Genomic DNA, 20,735 nt, shown 5'->3' on the forward strand with positions numbered 1-20,735 from the left:
TCACAAAGCAAAATGCTGTATGTGATCACAATGAAAGAGTTACATTCACAATTTTAAATGCTTTCAGATGAAAAAATGAAGGAAATAAGGAAGAAAGGCTGGCAAGCAGGCAGGCAGAAAATAAATTGATATTCAGAGAAATTATGAATACCATTATTAGTGTATGTATCAATCAGACTTTTTCACGTTAGTGCAGTATAGGAAGCGATCCCAAAATTTCAGTGGCTGATGTCAAGCATGTGTTCAAGCATGTCAAGCTGTGGGTACAGTTGGGGTTGGCTAGAGGGTGATGGTTGGCTTCATATCTTCTCTGTGTTTCTCTTATTCCAGGATTCAGGTTGAAGTAGCGATGACTTCCTGGGGCCTTTTCCTCCCAGGGGAAGCAACAGTTGTGCACAGGGCTCAGCCAGTCTTCCCAAATACATTGAACGTCTCTGTACAGAGATGGCGCCTGTGGTGTCCCCTCCAATTCCATTAGCCAACGGAAGGCTCCTGGTCAAGTCCAAAGTTAGAGGGCCAGGGAAAAGTCCTCGACTCCACTGTGGGGCCGTGTCTAGGGCAGAAAATGGAGAAAGATTATGAGCAAAGAATCACTTAACCACAGTATATTAAAGAGGTGAAAACTTAAGTAGAGCGATAAACCACAAAGATAGAATTTTTTTTTAATTTCGTTGTTTTAAGTGGAAGTTTACAGCACAAATTAGTTTTTCATTCAAAAATTTTATACACAAATTGTTTTGTGACATTGGTTGCAATCCCTGCAATTTGTCAGCGCTCTCCCCCTTTCCTTTTCCACTTGTTTATCTGTATCCATTCGTCCAGTTTTCCTGTCCCTTCCTCCCTTCTCATCTTTGCTTATGGGCAGATGTTGCCCATTTGGTCTCATATACTTGATTGAACTAAGAAGCATGTTCCTCATGTGTGTTATTGTTTATTTTATAGGCCTGTCTAATCTTTGGCTGAAAGGTGGACTGCAGGAGTGGCTTCGAGAAAGAAAAAAATTTTAAATGCACTAGGTTTCAATGATTCTTTCAAATTCTTACGGAAATGATCATCTTCAATTGGTAGAATCTAATGCACAGCATAGAAAAATCTAGGAAGCTGCTGGATACATTGGAGAAAGATAATACAACTGTAATATAAAAAACTAACAAAGGGAAAGGAAAGCTATTTATTCAAAAATAAAACCAAAAAATCATTAGAAAATCTTATTAGAAAATCAACAAGCTATTAACCAAATAATTTTCCAAAGCCATGTTGGCTTTATAAGGTCATAAAACAAATCAATTCTTATACCCAACATCTAAAAACTAGAGTTATTTCTAATAAAATTGGAAACTAAGTTATTCAATATTGATTCGCAAGTCCTAACCACTGAAATAAGGCTGAAACAGAAATAAGAGAGTAAAATACTGTGAGAGAAGCAGTGTTTGTTTCATTTTATATAAATTTGAGTAATTTGACATAATGCAATAAGGGCATTAATAAAGTCTTACCTTCTGTCTAAATTTGATATAATTAGAAAATTTCATTCTAGGGGGTCAAAACAGCATAATTCAAAGACTACAGACTACATTGACACTTGGTGCCATATGGTGGTGGCACTTTAGCTAGGAAACAGAGGCTCTTCATTTTTCAGTAGCATGTGAATCATGCTATTGCTTATGGGTGCTGTAGCCTTTATAAGTGAATTTGTCTATTTAATGCTTGCTTTTTTAAAAATATTTTATCCAAAATATTAAAATTTTATAACCTATAACAGTGTCACCCAGGTGACATTTAAATAGCAGTACAAGTGCTGAGCAATGCAAGTGAAAACCAATAAATTTTGAACAGAAGTAAAATACGATAACATTGTTATTCAAATATTTCATCACACTTATTGTGCTTACATTGTGTTTTTTTAAAATAAAAATAAGTGAAGGATTATGCATTCTGCTAACATGTATGTGCCTGTGTACATGTGCACACACATGCACACATACATTCATTCCCATGGGAAGATTATTCTCAGTGGGACTTTAAATCCCCTAACATTAACAATGGTTATGTGAGAAGGGTATTCTCATACATTGCATGGCAGGATAAATAAACAAATCCTTTTGTAAAATAATCTGTGAGTATGTAAAGGAGTTTTCAAATCAATTATCTAATGATTTCTACTTTTGGAAAAATTGGAAGGTGTTCTTTCCAAAATATTCTTCTCATCATATTTATGGTAGGACAAAAAACCCCAATGAAAACAGTAAACATTCAAGTAAAAGAGAAAATAGACAGATTAAGAAACATGCAAAAGATGAACTATTGGTTAACTGTCAAAAATCATGCTGGTTAAAAAGAAAACAAGCAGAGCACCAGCCAGCTGTGGGGCAACCTAACATATGTATAACTGGACCTCCCAAGTGAACGTGGGAAGGGAGATAGCAAAAATATTTGAAGAAATAATGGCTGAAAATTTCCCAAATTTGATTTAAAAAACTATAAACCTACAAATCCAAGAAGCTCAATGAACCACAATAATGAGAAACATGAAGAAAACTACATCAAGACACAAGACAGTCAAATTGCTGGAAACCAGTGATCAGGAGAAAATCTAACAAACAACCACAGGAGAAGGGCATGTCATGTAGAGAGGAACAAAGACAAGGATGACAGCAGGTTTCTTGCTGAAGGCAACGCAAGAGAAAAGGTGGTGGCACAACGTCTTTAAAGAGTGGAAAGAAAAAAAAAAGCTATCGAGAATTCTATACTCAGAAAAAAAGCTTTCAAAAACAAAGGCAAAATAAAGAAGTTTCAGAGAGAAAAATGCTGAAAGAGTTTATCATCACTAGCAGACCCACACTATGAGAAATGTGAAGGGAAGTCCTTTAGTGAGAAGAAAAATGAGAACAGATGGACATATAGATCTACAGAAAGCACTGGAAAGGTAAATACCTGTGTAAATATAGGACATTATTTCCTTATTATTTAAACTTCTTTAAAACACAATTAACAATTTAAAAAAATACCAATGTATTATGCAGTTTATTTAAAGACACATATATACCAAAACAAAACAAAATAAAAAATCAAACCTGTTGTTGTCAAGTCGATTTCAACTTACAGCAACACTGTAGGACAGAGTAGAACTGCCTTGTAGAGTTTCCAAGGCTGTAATCTTTTTTTTTTAATTGTACTTTAGATGAAGTACTTTAGATATACTTTAGTTTCTCATTAATTAGTAAGTACGCATATTGTTTTATGACATTGGTTAATAACCCCATGATATGTCAACACTCTCCCTTCTCGACCTTGGGTTCCCTTTACTAGCTTTCCTGTCCCGTCCTGCCTTCTAGTCCTTGCCGCTGGGTTGTTGGGCCCCTTTAGTCTCATTTTGTTTTATGGGCCTGTCTAATCTTTGGCTGAAGGGTGAATTTCAGGAGTAGCTTCATTACTGAGCTAACAGGGGGTCTGGGGCTATACTTTTGGGGTTTCTCCAGTTTCTGTCCTGCCAGTAAGCCTGGTCTCTTTTTGTGAGTTGGAATTTTGGGAGTTAGATGGCCACTTACAGGCTTTTAAGACCCCAGATGCTACTCACCAAAGTAGGATGGAGGACATTTGATCTAGGCACTCCCCAAGGTCATGGTCCCCACAGCCCTCGGCCCAGCAATTCAGTACCTCAGGGAGGTTGGAGGTGTCTATGGAGCTACCATGACCTTGTCAAAGCAGACATTTTTTTTTTTACTAGTTAAAGCTAAACTATTATTTGGTTTAAGAAGATTTCAGGGGATATTTTTGGTTTAAGGTTTAAAGATTATCTCAGGGCAATAATTTCAGGGTTCATTCAGTCTCCATGGCTCCAGAAAGTCTGGAGTCCATGAGAAATTGAAATTCTGTTCTGCATTTCCCCCTTTTGATCAGGGCCCTTCTATAGAATCTTTGATCACAATGTTCAGTAATGGTAGCCAGGCACCATCTGGTTCTTCTGGTCTCAGAGTCTTATGATGATGGAGTATTAGAGATGGAGACACCATTAGGGTCCGGTCATTCTCGGACTAGTGGTTAGCCATTCCCTAGCAGGCTTGGCTTGTAAGGTCAGGGGTTTCATTGTCAATCCCGTGTATGTTTGAATGTCTGATCTGATCAAGCTGTGCTCGGCTCTGGAGGGAACATGAGCATGTGTGAGGCCGATGGGGCACCTCTGCAGGAGGTTTCGTGTGCCTGCAGTAAAGCCTGGCAGTAATTCCTGCACGCGCATCTCTTTCTCCTGGGGGTGTGGCCGTGGGGGTGTCAGGCCCCCTCTCCCATGGTGGTGGAGGGAGATTCTGGGGTGTTGATCAACAGGATTGTAAGTGACTCTGGGAACAAGTGGGAGGTGGGGGCAGAAGCCAAGGGGCCACTGGAGTGTAGGGACTGGAGGTCTTACAACATGCTTGGTGGTTCCTGTGGGGGTGCCTCCTGTGGAAAGAACGGCTGCACTTACTGGGCACTTACACCATCATCCTGCAGGTGGGTGCTCACAAGATTCTCCTCTTTGAGAGAAAGAAGCTGAGGATTCGAGAGTCTGTCGACCCACTCGGGGCACACAGTTCCTCAGCGGTGGGGAGGTTATGCAGTGAGGGAGGTGTTCTCACCCTAGAAACTGAGCTCTTGGTTGTGCCTATGACCATGACACGAAATCAGGGACGCGAAAGAGCCCATGTGCTTTTCCTCGAGCAAAATGATGGGATCACTTTCCATTTATGCAGGAAGAGAGGCAGGATTTTATTACAAGATAAACAGAGAGCAGACGACAGGGCTCGGGCATTGCTTGTACCCAAAGCAGACCTCTGGCCTCTTAGTGTACAGTGTCTCTTCCATTTATTTCTAGATACAATGCTGTTATTTCCACCCTTTAATTTTCCTCACATTTGTCCTTTTAAAAATGAATTGCTTTTGTCCAAAGTGAAATGAGATGTGCACTTTCCTTTGAGAAGTGATCCCCTTGGCCAAGAGGAAGTCCTTGAGTGAGAGGTGAACCCCAGCACCTGAGCAATTATATTCCAAACAGAGAGAGAACAGCTCTCCTGAGAAAGGATGATGGGAGTGTTAAGTTTTTACCTCAAGTCTTCACAGCAGTGGCCAGGTATTACACTGGAGATGAGGTCTCCTACCATCTTCGGTTAGGATTAGAAAGCAACCTTATTTTTAGAGCGGTTGCCTTTTGCATCTTCTGCAGACTGAAATAAACTCCAGTTTCTTCTTGTGCACGTGCAGCCTCCTAAGTTGGAGCCAAAACAAACAAACAAGCAAAAAAAAAAAAAAGCCCCAAACCTTTTGCCATCAAGTCAATTCTGACTCATACCAGCCCTATTAGGACAGAGCAAAACTATCCCACAGAGCTTCCAAGGAGCGGCTGGTGGATCCAAACTGTCAGTCTTTGAGTTAGCAGCTGTAGTTCTTAGCCGTGTTGCTGTGGAAAAACACTGTCCTTCTGCAGATATCTGACATGCCAGTTTGGCGAGGTTATTGAGATATACTGTAGAGAAGCGTGCAGGCCGTGAAGCATTCTGTCAAGGCTTGCTTTAAATAATTGCTGTTATCAAGGTCAAACGGGATTTTGCTTAAATTAATTAAAGCTACACAATCAAGACTAGATGTGATAAAATTATTGTTTTCTCAGCTTTAGAATTCCTCCAGGAGTAGAGACACTCTGATTAGAGTGTCGATGAGTGACGGGAGTTGTGTCTGTTAGAATTAAGATTTCATAGAACTGGACAAAACAGCTGCTCAATTGTGATTAGCCAAATTCCCCAAATTTCATTTGGACTGGTGCTGAAAGGACACGTTTGCCAAATAATGAACAAGACAGATGCTCCAATTACACGATCACATTTGCAAAAACAGTTTACTTAAAGTCATAATGTCATGAGATGAAATGAAAGCTAAGTGGCATGAGGCCCCATTTTCCACCTTAATAAGCAGGGTAGCAGTACTGGAACGTGGGCTTTGTACAGGGCGTTGTATTTTCTGACAGGAATACAATGTTTTCTTTGGAGATCACATTCCTGGCCAAAGCACCAAGGGAACTGACCACGGATCTGACAGGTCACTTGAAATAAATGTACAGAAACAACCATAAATTTCTATACCATTTAAAAGAGCGAAATCAAGTCCAAGTCCCATGAAATGGACAGAAATCGAACCTGGCAGCTTACGTCATCAATGCGGATTGCATTTCAACTCAAAAGAGCTTACGGTGTAGTCGGAGCGCCAGTAAGCATTGGCGATTCCCTCGATAAAGGGTTTTTCTATCTTAATGGGGCTGGGTTGGTGCGACGCCACTTGTTTTGTCAGCTTGCCATCTGCGGTGAAGCCTGAGGCCATGAGAGGCTGCGTGAGCCGAGGGCAGAGCTCGGGCTTAGGAGTCTGTGGCCTTGGGCTCACAGCCTGGCTCTGGCACTTTTCAGATGAGGGACTTGGGGCCCCTCTTGTAGGCCCCAGGCGTAGGTTTTCTTGTCTCTGAAATGGGACTAAGGAGGGTACTCACCTCACTGATGTCAAGTGCTCAGCCTGGGGCCAGGAACCTGTTGGGTGCTTGTGAAGACTGGCTGTTGCTTTTACTACTTTCCCAAAAGCAGTAAGTGAAGGCGTCCCAACTTGTCCCTTCAGCCTCAAGGTGGTGCCCCAACTTGGGGCTTTATTTTGGAAGATGAGAGCTGTGACTGCTCGGATCCAGGCATCTCACGTGGGTCCTCTCTTCCCCCACTCCCCTGAGCTGTGCTGAACCAGGACGCAAAGGCTTCCTGACTCATGGTGACCCCGTGTATAACATAACGCATGTACGGAAATGTTGCTCGGGCCTGCGCTACCCTCATAGTCACTGGTGTGGCCGCTGTGTATTTTGAGCATCTTCCAACCTAGAGGGCTCATCTTCTGGCACTACATAGGACAGTATTCTGTTGTGATCCATTGGGTTTTCACTGGCTGATTTTTGGAAGTAGATCACCAGGCCTTTTTTCCTAGCCTGTCCTAGTCTGGAAGCTTTGCTGAAACCTGTCTACCATGGGTGACCCTGTGGGGAATTTGAAATACCGGTGACATAGCTCCCAGCATCACAGCAACATGCAAGCCACCACAGTATGATAGACGCTCATTGTTGTTAACTGCCATTGAGTCAATTCTGCCTCATGGTGACCCCACGTGTGTGGAGTAGAACTGCCCCCTAGGGTTTTCAAGGTTGTGACCTTTTGGAAGCAGATCACCAGGCCTGTCTTCTGAAGCACCTTTCGGTGAGTTCGAATCGCCAATCTTTCGGCTAGTAGCCGAGCGCTTAACCATTTGCGCCACTCAGGGTCTCCTCAATGTTCATCTAGCACTTTATATTTTCCACAGAATTTTCCTCCCACAGGGCAGGTGGTGGTCTCTCAGGAGGACTGAGTTCTGGGGGGAAGAGGTAGAATAACCATGACTGAGGAGGAGCAGGAAGGCTTCCTGAAGGAAGCACCATCTCTGATGAGTCTTCTACAACTTCCCCCTTCTCTAGGGCGTACAGGGATTGTGGCCTTCTTTCCCTCTGAGTTATCAGAATTAGATTCTGGCTGAAGGTTTTTTTTTTTTTTAAATACCGTTCATTTTGAAACAACTTCAAGGAATCTGTTTTAATTAAAGGCATTTGACAACTTTTTGGAAAATGAGAATCAAAGTAAGTTTCCAATTTTGAGCTCACTTGGCTGAGTGAACCAGCTCTGGTTTCATGCACCGTTCCCACACAGTGCTGAAATTATGATTCAGCTTTCCTGGGTGGACTTGGAAGCTTCTGCGTTAATGGGAGTGGAGTCCCAGGCTGCCTTTGGAGGTAATTAGATGGAGAGAAATTACCCAGCCTATTCTGGTGTTGGCCAAATATTTTCAGTATGTGTTAAACAGTGATAATCAACTTTATCTTAATTGCCTCCGCTCTGCATTAACAGGTGATTAATATTATGCATACGAATATGGAAGTGTGCTCTGTGAAAAACGTGGCAATGAGGAGTTAGGAATTCTGTGTCGGGCAGGAGGAGCCAGGAGAAGTGCTGTGTGTGGCGGCGGGCGGGGGGGCGGTGGTTTCTTCTGGGTTGCTGTTGCCGCTCTGTTCTGTAGACAGAGTTTCAGACTTTATTTTGTCCCTGATCTCAGCAGGTCCCCCGATGCCTGGGTCTGGGGGTCTGGGCAGTGCCCAGTCAGTGGTCCTTCCCCTCCATGGCCTCTCCTCCAGGCACATTCAGGGCCTGGCCTCTCCCCCCAACCCCACATGCTTGTACCACCTCCACCCAATCTCAGTTACCCACTCTCCCCAAATTCTCAACCGAGAGATTCCTGTAATGGCTTCTGGAAAAATTAAATCTTGTTTCTCTGCTCTTTCCAGGTGGTTCACGGGGCTGATGCGTTTATGGCAGTGCCAGGAGAGGTCCTTTCACTTTATGATCAGCAAAATGATGGAGAGTGGGCAGGCCCATAGGGCAGAGTGAGCGCTAAATGCAATTAGGAAGGGTTCATGTGAACTGCAAAAGCTGAGTGTGGTTCTGGAATTTGCCTCGCTTGCTCCTGCTGGAGAAGGGTGGGTGGTTGCGCCTGCTGTGGGTGACGGTGAAGCTCTCTGCCCACCCAGCTGGGGTCTCTCGGCTCGGGGGCCCTGGTTTGCTGTGCTGTGTCCCCGTCCTGGATCCGAGGTGGTTATAGATGGAGGGAGAGCCTCGAGGCAGGCTCTGACACCAATTGCTGAGAAGTTTCCATTTCTTTGTCTGCAGTTGTTTCGAGACCAGACTCAAACACAGAATGAATCAACTGCATGTTGTCACTCTAGCTACCGACTGGCTGGATCCCACCAGGCAAGAAGCTCTCTCTACCACCACTTGCCATGGAGTTGATTGCGACTCGTGGCTGCCTGGCATGTGTCATAGTAGAACTGTGCTTCTCTGGGCTTTCAGTGGCTGATTTTTTGGAAGCAGATGGCCAGGACTTTCTTCCGAGTGTCTCTGAGTGAGTATGAACTGCCAGCCTTCCAGTTAGCAGCCAAATGCCTGTCATTGTGCCCAGGAGCTGCAAGAATGAATAGGAGGGCAGGGATGGTGGAGGGTGAGCTCTCTCCAGGTGACATGGTGCCCAGGTGCTGCTGTCCAGGTGAGGAGATGGTGGGAGAGAAAATGTGCTTGAGGAAGGCGTCTGCCTGCATGGTGATGAGACATGGGACAAGAGCTTGAATGATTTTAAAATGCTTTTTTTTTCTTTTAGTTTGCTGGACTGTGTTTTGGCCACCCTGATACCACTCTGAAATGGCCATCATGAGCCATGTGGCCTTATGAGTATTTGGAATTTATATTTATTTGTGTGAATGGGCTTCCTGAAATGTCTGGGAGGAGAGAGGCCAAGGGGTTAGCTGTGGTTATCTCCAGGGGCGGAGCAACAGGCGGCACTGCTTTCTCTTTCAGCTTTCTGTATTTACAAGTGCGCTTCAGCCAGGAGAAGAAAACATGGAGCTCCTTTCAGTTAACAAAGCTCTCGTCTTGCAGCAGCTCCCTGGTGTTTTCCCTCTCAAGCCTATGGCTCTCTGGGGACTGGCTTTGTCTGTTCAATTTTGACCTCCATGGCCATTTTATTTAGAGAATCTTGATGGGTCAGTATCTGTTTTCTCCCCAAGTTATGAGAGCAGCGTTTGCTGCCAATTAATTCATAATATGAAATATTTGCTATACAAATCTAATTTCTTAACTGTCAGCTTTTATTTGCGGCCATGGCAAGCCTTTATTTGTTTCAGTTATAAAACCGAATCCCTAAAACACCACGTTCTTAATATTTTGAAATTTCAATTATACACGGTGATTGTATCTCTATCTGCAGACACATTTGCATGCGGGAAGGGCTGGCAGTAAACAAAAGGGCCTTTTGAAGTAAGGAGAGTTATTAGAACCTCCAGTGAGAGCACGCTGCTGTTACTTGCTTGAGAAAAATCGTTTTCCTTAGGCGAGCCGGAGAAAGGGTGGGTAGAATGCAAAGCCTCTTTCAGGGGCCTGATGGGGTTCCTTTGGCAGAACCTGGTGCCGTCTTGACCCTTGTGCAGTGTCCTGGTGTCCTAGATGGGGCACTCATGGGACCCCCCCATAAGATCCTCCCCCACAGGATAGCCATGGGACCACCCACATGACCTTCCCCCATAAGATCCTCCATAAAACAACCCCAGGGAACTTCCTCATGGGACCCCCCCATGGGACTGCCCCATGGGATCCCCCTTCCATGGACCTCCATGGAGCCCCCCACAAGACCTTCCCCCAGAGGAACTTCCCACACGACTGCCCCATGGGACCTCCCTATGGGACCCCCATGGGACCCCCACAGGCAGTGAGCCTTGTCCATGAGGACGTGAGTCTCAAAGTTCTGGCCTGATCAAAGTCTTGATGAATCTTCAAAACTGTGCCATCTGTGCAATTGTGTCTCAGAAGCACAGAAGGGTCTCGGAAGGTGGAGAAGCAAGTGGGATGGTCTATACTGCTATACACAAGGAATTCACATTGCTTGGGTTGTCAGTGAAGTGAAACCAGGACTGGATATCTTACATCGTCCCCCGTTCGGCGTGCAGCGGATGAGAGGCTGCTTGATGCTGTAGAATTCATTCACTGGACGCGGCTGTAGGTGCCGAGGATATAGTGCTAACGCCATAGATCCCCTGGTGCAACTCGTGATTGGGGGGTGTTGGCACACAGCCTCCCTCCCGTTAACATGTCCTGTGGTGAAGGGCTCTGTGTGGGGGGGGGCAGGCGTGCCGTCCCAGGCTTTGCTCTTTCCTCTTCGGAGTGGACAGATAAGCTTCCCTGATAAGGAGATATTCCACATCTGTTTGAGGATAATTTTTGTAGGTTTTAGTCTTTGCACTTTATATGAATGACTCACCTAAACCCCATAGCCAAAGCTGAAGGAACGATCAGATGTTGTTTGCAGGAGCGTTGACTGGGTCTTGGGGAGTATGAGGCTCTCACACCATTAACACCGCTCATCACCATGCTCATGAGAGGGTCAAGCTCCTCCTACCTGGCAAATAGAGGCAAAGGGTTCAAAGTGGGTCAAAACTGACACTGCCTGGGGCCATGAAAGCTCTGCCCTGAGGATGTGTCCGCAATGGAAAATCGGGCCCCCAGGCTGGACCAGGCACCTGCTGATGAACTGATAACCGTGGGGCCAGTATCACCTGCCGGGGTCCTCACAGTCCAGTCTTCCTCCTCCTCTACTCCACGTGCCACTGACACCAGTGTGGCCTAAGCCACTCAGCCAGTGTCACTGCCAAGCAAAAAGGACTTGGGGAGGGGGTGAGAGAAGGGAGCAGGGCAGGTCCATGAAGCAGCTGCCATGTGTGGGAGCCTCTGAGCCGGCACTATGGGGAGAAGACTTCTAGGGTAATGTTGCCAGGGGCAGGTGCCATTTGTCTTTGGGTCTTCTCCGTAGGTGCAGGCTGTGGCATGGTCCTTGGAAAAAGATGACCTTCTAAACAAGGTGACAGTGGTAGGGAAGCTGCTGCTGCTGTTGATGCTACTGTTGAAGTTACTACTGCTGCTGCTGCTGGTGGTGAGGATGATGATGGTGATGCTGACACCGATGGTGATGCTGGTGATGATGGTGATGATGACAGTGCTGCCGATACCGACGGTGCTGCCGATACCGACGGTGCTGCCGATACCGACGGTGCTGCCGATACCGACGGTGCTCCTGCTCCTGCAGAGTTAACCCTCATTTATGTTCTCGTCCCGCGTACCAGTTCTATTTTGAGCACTTCCTGTGGTTCCTTTTATTCTGTTCTCATGACAACCCTTTGAGTTAGGTCATACATATCATCTCCATTTAATAGATGTGGACAGTGACACATGGGTAAGATAAGTGATCTGCTGGAAGTCACACAGCTGGCAAGCAGGAGAGGCCCTGCTCTTCATTCCTATATGAGATAGAAGTGAGGGTGTGGAGGTGGGGGTTGAAGTCAGCAGCATCCTCCTTTTCTGGGGTTCGAGGTAGGTGAAGATGCTCAGCCTCCTCATCTTGGCCCTTGTCTGAGCCCCTGGGGCCAGTGGTGATTGACTAGTATAAAGGCTTTGAGCTGCGGCATCCTATGGGGGCTGGGGGGTGCGGGATCCCCACCTGCCACTTATTTTTTGCCCATCCACATTGAGTTCATTTTTAGCACATTGACCTCAACATCAATGACATTCTTTCCAAGCTGAAGAATAGCACGTTGGTTGGGGTCGAAGAGTACTGGACTATGATGACCTGAGAGCATATCACAAATTCATTCTTCCTTGGTAACTAGCCTCAGAATTTGCTTTCCTTATCAGATAATTATGTCCCTCTTTTCTTAATCGACTTTATAGCAACTGGTTTTGCTTAGCTTATAGCAGTAGCTATTTGAAGGATTAGGGATAAACCAGATTTAGATCATATTAAACCTGTTTCCCCCTATGATCTGCCTGGTAGTTAATCTGGATGCAGTAATGCAGGGTCAGTAGTTTAGTTTGTATGTCTCTTCGTCTTCTCTCTAGCTGCTAATTTTCCTATTGATGCTGGCACAGCTTGGTGGGCTTTTCCAGAAGGGCTGTGAATAGGCTGTTCTTTGTGGAATTAAATAACGTAACCCCGAGGCTGTCGTCTAATGTAACCTTTTTGGTAATCTTTGAGGGAAAGGTAAATGGGAAATGGCAGTTGCAAGGGACTGAACCTTTCTGCTGAGTGGGCGAGTGATTCTAAAGACACCATTCCTGGGAAGGATGGTACAGGGTTTGCTCTCAAGGGAGGTGTTTTAGCCACCTCCTGGTGGCACAAACTGTGAACACACTCAGCTGATAATCAAAAGGTTGGCGATTCAAGTTCACCCAGAGGTACCTTGGAAGAAAGATCTGGTGATCTACTTCCAAAAAACAAGCCATTGAAAACCCTGTGGAGCAGACTTCTACTCTGACACACATGGGGTCACCATGAGTTGGAGTTGACTCAATGGCAATTGGCTTTTTCTTCACCCCATTGGTGAGGAAGGGATTCCAACCCTAAACACGCAACACTCAACACTGGAGAGATGAGATCAACAAGGGCTTGTTAGTCAAACACACTCACAGTCTGGTGGGGAGGGCACCACACCCCACACAGGGCCACATGGGGACCCACACTTGGGAGCAGAGTGAACCAGTAGGGGCTGTAGAAGGCAGACTTTGTAGTAACAAGAGGGTGAGGTGCCCCCTGGTTGCCATAGGAGAAAGTGATTGTCTTGTTTGAATAGTTCACCAGCTGGCAGGGAACTGAAACTCACTAGTTAGGAATGAGTAGGCACTGTGTCTGGTCCTCTGAAAAAGGGGGTTGTTTGGCTAGGGATTTTGTCCTCAGGAGCAGAGGACAGGGGCAACTAGCAGTTGGGCCATTTGAAGCCTTCTTGGTTTTCCCAGATGTCAAGGCAGACCACAACATTAATCTTAGGGCTCACACCATAGGCTGGTTGCCTGCAATGCCATGGGTCTTCCCATAACTCACCAACCTGAGCCTGGCCATCAGTGACATTCTGAGCATGGGCAGAAATCATCATCAGCTCTGCAGTGCTGGTGGCCACCCGCTCAGCCCAGGTGTTAGCACCACCTGCATAGATGAGAGTGCTGGTGGGTTCTCCCCCAGACTTCAGGAACTGGAACAAGAAGGGACATGACTCTGAGCATTGAGGTCCTGGTCCATTTTTGGAGATTTTAATTGTCTCAGAGTAAGCGCTGTGTGAGTGCAGAGAAGCTTCCTCAGTAATTTCAAGTGACTCCAGAGGGAGGGGAATCCTAGAAACCAGCTCTCTCCTTTCCTCCAAGACCCTGCACAGACATTACCTCCCTGTGTTCACCCCCCAACCTCCTGTTCCCACTCTGGACTCTGCTTCCTTCCCCTGAGTTATGAACCGAGGGTAGAGCTGGTTCTGGGCATGCTCAGTGGAATAGGATGGATGAGGCCGGGACCAGGTGGGTCTTTGGCCCTGGAGGTTCCGTATCCATGGGCCCACATGCCCATGGGGCTCAGCCTGGGCTGTTCCAACTCTTCTTTAGGGATGAGGATGGCCCCTCATCTGGCTCAGCATAATAGCCATTCGCACACTCAACAAATATTGATTAGGCAGGCACTGGTCCAGGTGTTGACGATGGAGCAATGAGCGAGGCTGTTTGCGTTCCAGCCATTCACTCACTGATGTCTCCCAAGAGCTTGAGGAGGTAGGCTGGGCTGCAGATGGTGATTTAGTCAGACAGTAACCCCAGCTGCTCGAGCAGATAAACCATAGCTTCTCAGGGCCCTAATCCAATGCATGTGTACTTCTTGCTCAAGTCACAGTTCCAGGCAGGTTGATTCAGGCTCATTTCATCTCCAACAAGGGGTTTCAAGGCCACCTAACAAAACTCATCCTGTGAATACAAGAGGGTGAGGGTCTCCCTGGAGGACTTGCAGGGAGGTCTGGAAGTAGAGGCACCATGTGACCCACATTCCACTGGGCAGAGCATAGTCACACAGCCCCTCCGTCCAGGGGAGGCTGAGAGATGTGGCTGAGCAATGTCTCAGGGCTGCAGAGAGCACGATGTGGGGAGTCTGAGCAGCAAGGGCTGCAGATGGTGCCCACCTGCACTGGTGAGAGAGGTGAGCCTGAAATCCCTCCAGCTACCTGCCCATTGTCACATGGCTGATGGTGGCCAGAAGAAGGCTGGACCTTCATGTTTTCTTCTAGAATTTGGATTGGTGGTTGGCAAAAGAGAAGGCCTCTCAGGACACACAATCCATTGAAGGAATAAAGAAGGCAGAGTCCAGGGCATTTCTGTATCCTGCCAGTCTGAGCAAAGTGGGAGAGAAGGAGGGAGGGAGGGAGGGAGGAGGGAGCAGACATGTCCCTGAAGATGAATCTTTCCATTCTATCACTGGGCCAATGTTGCACTATTGCTCTTTGTGTGTGTGTGGTTGGTTATTTGAAATTTTCTTTAACAAATTACCAGGCTTGGTGCATTTCTTTGTTTCACTGTTTTTCCTCTGTGCATAGATTACATGTTTTCAGGAGCATCTGCTGTGAATTTTAATTATGATGCTCAGCTCAAAGGGAGCTTCACAAAGGCGTCTGCATTGTTAGCAGTCTGGGGCCATGTTTATGGCACAGACAGAGGCTTGCGAAGGGTGCCAGAAGGCCTGGAAGCAAGACAAAGGAAGTATAAAGCCAACAACTCTCAACCCGCCCCTGTTTTAGGAGATCTTTGTAGCAAGGGACCCCTGTGCATCAAATTACTGTTTTGGGGAGAGGGGCAATAATTGTCCTTTGGTTCTTTCAGGCAATATCACAAGGCCTCGGTGGCTTTTAAAGCAGCAGTGATGAGATGCGTAGCTCGGCTAAATGGAAAATGCAATCCTGGGTTCAGTTATTTCAAATTGCACAAAGAAGCTTATAGGTTGTAATAAAAATGGGGCAGCTATTACTTATTAGCCTAGGAAGACTTTCCAAAATTCGCTGGAATGTGTGCGCACAGATTCCCTGAGTTTTTTCTTGTTGTCGTTAGTGGTGACTCTGTATCATTTAATAAATAAGACTTGAGTATCCAGCTACATGGAGCAAATGGAACCAGTTCTCTGTGTGTTCAGAGCCTGGGAAGGGACTGGTCTTCTGGCCAGCATGGCCAGACGTTCTGCCTTCAGCCAGCCCATTCCTGATAAACAGATTGTGTCTCAGCTCCTCATCCTATGAAGCCAACATCATGACTGCATTTTATTTCAGAAGCAAAATTACAGATCGTAAACTATAATTATGTGGTAATTATTTGGCTGCCACTGTAGGCAACAGGGGGACTGAGAGCTGGAGGGTGGAAAACACACCTCCTTGGAGGCCTTCTGTCCAAGGCCTGCTCTAAATATCTGGGCTTCCAGGCAGAAGCTCGGGGCTCTGCAGCAGACGGGCTATGAGTGCCTCCTGGAGGTGCAGGCGGGTCACACTCAGCCATTCTCGAGAGCCTTGGGGTCCCCATCTGCTCTGGGGACTATCCGCCTCCCAAGGGGCCTCGGTGGTACCTGAGTTGTAGCTATGACCTGGCTGAGCAGGTGTCAGGGATCCCTGTTAAATTACACCTGACTTTCTCCTGAGCCCTTCTTAGCCAGGTCTTCCAGACTGCCCAATGCCAGCTCTGGGGGAAGACACCGCCAGCATGGCTACTGCTCCTGTGTTACCACGTGGGGGCGCTTGGGGCCACGCCCGAACCCAGTGGGTGCTAGACAGCTGTCAGCTACGACCACCAAAAGTGCTTGCCTCCTGCCGGGCCCTGGGCTAAGAGTTGTGCATACTTTATCTTGTGTGATTTAATACTTATGAAGTCCTGTGGAGAAGGCCCATCACTGTCCCTATGCCAGAGGGGTTAAGTGATTTGTCATCATGATTCCCACACCTGGCAAGAGACAGAATGGAAAAAATCTCTATCAGTGTCTCCTTCTGTGCCTATCGATCCGTCTACATATCTACCTCGATATCCTTGTGCAGAAAGGCATCATGGGATGATGAACAACACAATTTCAAGCATTAACATTTATCCCATTGGGATAAAATTTTCTGGAAGAAGGGGAGTAGAGATACCAATTTAAGAGGAAGAAAAAAAGACATGCATAATTTCTGGGAGTTAAAGAAGAGCTGGCTCTTGAATATTTAAAATGGGTGGTGGAGGGTTTGGGATGTCTTGTGAGTTAGATTTTATTTGATGCATTTAAGAGCAATGTAAACATTTCATCTTAAAATCTCGATATTGGCAGTAGGCGAGCGTGTGTCCTATTTGAACCTGTGGTGAAAACCTTTAGGCGTCCACTGCGAGTTGCAGGGGGTACACGAGCTCATGGGTGACGATCCTGAAACAGCCCACGTACTCCAGCCAGACTCCACAGTGGCCCCATGTCCACAACCTCCCGCTCCTGGGTCTCCTGGCAGCCTCCCTTCACCCTGGTTCTCTCCGCAGGTCTGCGAGCCCGGGTACTGCTCTCTCTTTTCTGAGAAGCGTCTTTAAATGAAAATGATGCTGAGGCACACGTTAAATGAAAATGATGCTGAGGCACACGTTACGGACAGGTTGGGGTGGTCCAGGGTGAGGTCATGATGACCGTGTGGTCAGCATTTTCCAATTTCCAGCCAGGCACTTGGCACTTCTGTGCTGGGGGCATGGGTCCTGGATGTCCCCTCGGGATGGTACATGCTTCTGGGAGAGGACAGAGGTGCCAGCACACCCCAAGTCAGTGACTGGGGTCTCCAGGCATCTCGTCCCTGGCCCAGCCCCGTGTCTGAGCAGTGAGGCCAGCACTGTGCCTCCCTGCACACGGGACCGGGGACTTCCCGCAGACAGGGATAAAATGGCCTGTGCTCCCTGAGCCCTGCTGGGCCCAGCCAGGGACGCTCCCTAAGCCACTGGGCAGCTTGTCCCCACCACTGATGGATGGGCGTGTGCCGCCTGGCTCGTCCTGCCTGGCTGCTCCCCATCCATCTACCATGGCTCATAGGAGCGGTGATACTCTATATAGTGCAAGGCGCCAACAGGGAACTGCTGGAAACTTTCCCATTAAGGTTGTTATAAATTTCTGGCCAAGGTATCTCAGGAATCTGCTGGAGAAAAAAACTCCGATTTTGCTTGCATTTGGTATGTGTGTGCATGCGTGTGTATATGTAAGTATCGTGTGTATGTGTGTATATGTGTGTGTCTGTCTCTCTTCTGCCCAGGTGAGTGTATGTGTGTATACGTATATGTATGTATCGTGTGTGTGTATATCTCTGCTCTGCCCAGGTGTGTGTATGTGTGTATATTGAGTGTATGCCTCTGTGTATGTGTGTTATATATGCGTTTATGTGTGTGTGTGTTTGTCTCTGCTTTGCCCAGGTGTGTGTACATATGTGTATTTGTATGTGTGTATATATTGTATGCATGTATGTGTATGTGTGTTGTGTATGTGTGTTATGTATGTGTGTATGTGCATGTATTTGTCTCTACTCTGCCCAGATATGTGTATATGTGTATGCATGTGTGTATATGTGTTTATGTGTATGTGTATATTGTGTGTATGTATGTGTCCGTGTGTGTGTGCCTGCCTCTGCTCTGCCCAGGTATGTGTTTTTGTGTATTGTGTATGTATGTGTATGTGTGTTATGTTTGCATGTATGTGGTATGTGTGTGTGTCTGTATGTCTCTGCTCTGCCCAGGTATATGAAGGGTATGTGTGTGTATATATTGTGTGCATCTGTGTGTTGTGTATGTGTGTATATGTATGTGTGTGTGCTTAAGCTCTATGTGGTGTGTGTGCAAAGCAAATGTGCAAAGACCCATTTTCTCCTGACTGAGTACGAAACATGATATTTTTCATCCAATATACCTGCACCTTACAGCTAAGAGGGTTTTCAATGTTGAACTTGGCATCTCACTGCACAGATATCTTTCTGGAATGACCAGCACAGCAATTCACAGTCTCACCAGCTCAGCTCAATCACTTACCTCCAGGTCGTGCTGACACTGATGCTGTGGCATTATTCCCCTGTGTGCCCTTTGTTCATTTCTGGGGCTCCAGCCACTCTTGGAAGGCACTCTACCACCAGCGAGGGTCATCAGAGCTTAGGGCCTCTGGTCTCCAGATGACTATGACGAAAGCATCTGTGTTGCTTTAGAAATCAAAGTCTTAGTTGGTTTGGATCCATGGTTTCTTCATTGCTGTATTTCATATAAATTGTGGTCATTTTTCCCCATGTTTATGTGAGCACAGTAGACTTGGTGCCAGGGAGTTGGAAAAGATTTGCCACTGATGACAAGGAGGTGCCAAACCAGTCACAGGGAAGCTGAGAGCACAGTGGCTGGAGCAGTGGGTGGCTCCCTCCAGCGCAGGTGGCCCTAGGGAGGGGCTCTAGCTTCTAGAAGACCATTTGCTTGGGCTTGTTGGAAACTACTTAGAAACCTGGAAACAATATAATGTAACACAACTCCATTTATTAAAATAATATTTTATTTTGTTTTCAGTGAAGGTTTACACAGCAGTTTAGGTTCCCATTCAACAATTTCTACACAAGTTGTTCAGTGACATTGGTTACATTCTTTACAACGGGAGAACATTCTCATTATTTCTGCTCTGGTTGTTCTGTTTCCATTAATCTAGTTTCCCTGTCCCCTTACCTCCTCATCTTTGTTTTAAAGTAATTGTTGAGCATTTGGTCTCGTATGGGTGATTTTTCAAAGGTGCACAGTCCTTACAGTTGATATTCATTATTTTTTGAGCCAGTTTCTTAGCTACAAGGTGACCTCAGAGGTTAGTTTCAGTTCAAGGTTTGAAGTGTACCTCGTGGCAATAGTCTTGGGAAGACCTCCAGTACCAACAAGTCCAGTAGGTCTGGTTTTTTTCATTTTTTTAGGAATTTAAAGTTCTGTTCCACATTTCTCTCCCATTCTATCAGGTCTGTGATGGTTAAGGTTGTGTGTCAGCTTGGCTGGGCCATGATTGATTCTTAGTAGTTTGGCAGTCATATGATGATGTGATCGTTTCCATGATGAGATTTTGATATGATGTGATCCCTCCATGATGGGATCTGCTGTGAGTAGCCAATCAGTTGGAGGGAATTTCTCTGGGGCTGTGGCCTGCACACAATGTAAGTCTCCATGATGGGATCTGCTGTGAGTAGCCAATCAGTTGGAGGGAGTTTCTCTGGGGCTGTGGCCTGCACACAATGTAAGTGGGCATTCTGGCGGGGTTTGTGACAGGGCTTTTGCTTACTCTGGATCCTGCAGCTGCCTCTTGTTCCTCTGACTTAAGCTAGCTCTTCCCTACTGTCTTCCCTGCTGATCTTGGGATTCGTCAGTCTTTGAGCCTGTGAGACAGAGCCTTGCTCTCTGACCTGCCTATCTTGGCTTCCCCAGCCCCCTGAAGCTGTGTGAGTCAGGAGAAGCCTCCAGCCTGACCCAGGGACTGGGGACTTTTCAGCCTCTACAACTGTGTGAGCCATTTCCTTGGTATAAATCTCTTTCTATGTATATTTATATGCTTTACTGGTTTTGCTTCTCTAGAGAACCCAGCCTAAGACGACGTCCATCTATTGTGGCCCTATACAACTCCATTTTTTGATGTTGATTTTATGCTACATTATTACCATTCTTCCAGCCTGCCTAATTTTGTATTTGTGTTTGTGTTGTGGCCTAAGAAAATTTTGAAATATTCAAAAATCGTCTCTCACGTTCAGCTCCACTGGAGGTCTCCGCCTGCAGCACTCACCAGCGCCTGTGTGGTGAGTGTTACGTCTCCGCACTGCCCAGGTTTCTTCTAGAAACAGGCTATTACTTGTAAACAGCTGGAACTACTTCCGCAGTCCCTCAGGAAAATGGATCATAGTATTTTATGGTTATTAACCTCCTGTTATTAAGTTCTCAGTGCTGTTGTGCTACCAGGGCTGTGATTTCTGCCTTGTGAATATTAAATGTTATTCTTATTAAGGACATATTTTTCTTTTTATAGGCACTGTGAAATCTGATGTCTTAAGCAGCTGAGTGAGTGAGAGTGGCATTGGGGGGTTCTGCACGAGTAGATAGCGTGCCATTTGTTATTTCCGCAGAGATGTGGGTGCTCAAAGGGTCAGTTAGCCCAAAGACCTTTTCTCACCTCACTGGGGCCCCCAGGAGAGACGCATTGACAGGACATCAGGGATCATCTAGGTAAGTGAACCCTTAACCAGTCACCGTTGAGTTGACTTGGATTCATAGCAACCCCACATGTAT

This window comes from Elephas maximus, chromosome 16 (genome assembly GCF_024166365.1).
Source record: "Elephas maximus indicus isolate mEleMax1 chromosome 16, mEleMax1 primary haplotype, whole genome shotgun sequence".
NCBI lineage: Eukaryota > Metazoa > Chordata > Mammalia > Proboscidea > Elephantidae > Elephas > Elephas maximus.